The following is a 754-nucleotide window of genomic DNA, read 5'->3' on the forward strand; positions in this document are numbered from 1 at the left end:
ATTATCTTCCCGGTCACCCCTTGGAGTGTGTGCACTCATTCCAGGTGGTGATGATTGGCTACACCACATGCTGCCACTTACAGGCAACAGGTGTGTCTGCATCGAGCTTACAGAAGACAAGACGTCAGAGCTCCAACACAACGTGAAAGGAAACATTCCCCAAAGGTCCTCTCACAGATTCAAGAAGTGGCATTTTGAGGGGGCAAATGACTTCTATGATGGACTAGGTCAAATTGCTTTTGGGTGATCATATGAAACTTGACACACTAATGTTTTGGGTTTTTTTTTAAGGAACCATATCATTTTATTTTATTTTTAACGCTTTTATTGGCACTTTATCCAAATGTCATACAATTCAATAATTCAAAAAGAGTTGTACAATTATCTCCAAAATTCTAGATTTTATTCCTCCTTGTATTCATTCATGTAATATTAAAAATTTTTAATCATTTTATTGGGGGCTCATACAACTCTTTTTCCAATCCATACATACATCAATTGTGTCAAGCACATTTATACATTCCTTGCCCTCATCATACTTAAAATATTTGCTTTCCACTTAAGCCCTTGGTATCAGCCCTTCATTTTTCCTCTTCCCTCCCCAGTCTTCCCTCTATTATTATTTTGTCATGTCTTACACTGTCTGATGTCTCCCTTCACCTACTTTTCTGTTGTCCATGCCCCAGAGATGAGGTTATATGTAGATCCTTCTAATCAGTTCCCCCTTTTTACGCTACCCTCCTTTCACCCTCCC

The sequence above is a fragment of the Echinops telfairi genome, unplaced genomic scaffold, assembly GCF_000313985.2.
Source record: "Echinops telfairi isolate 266 unplaced genomic scaffold, ASM31398v2 ScPeMD7_7429;HRSCAF=8467, whole genome shotgun sequence".
Lineage (NCBI taxonomy): Eukaryota > Metazoa > Chordata > Mammalia > Afrosoricida > Tenrecidae > Echinops > Echinops telfairi.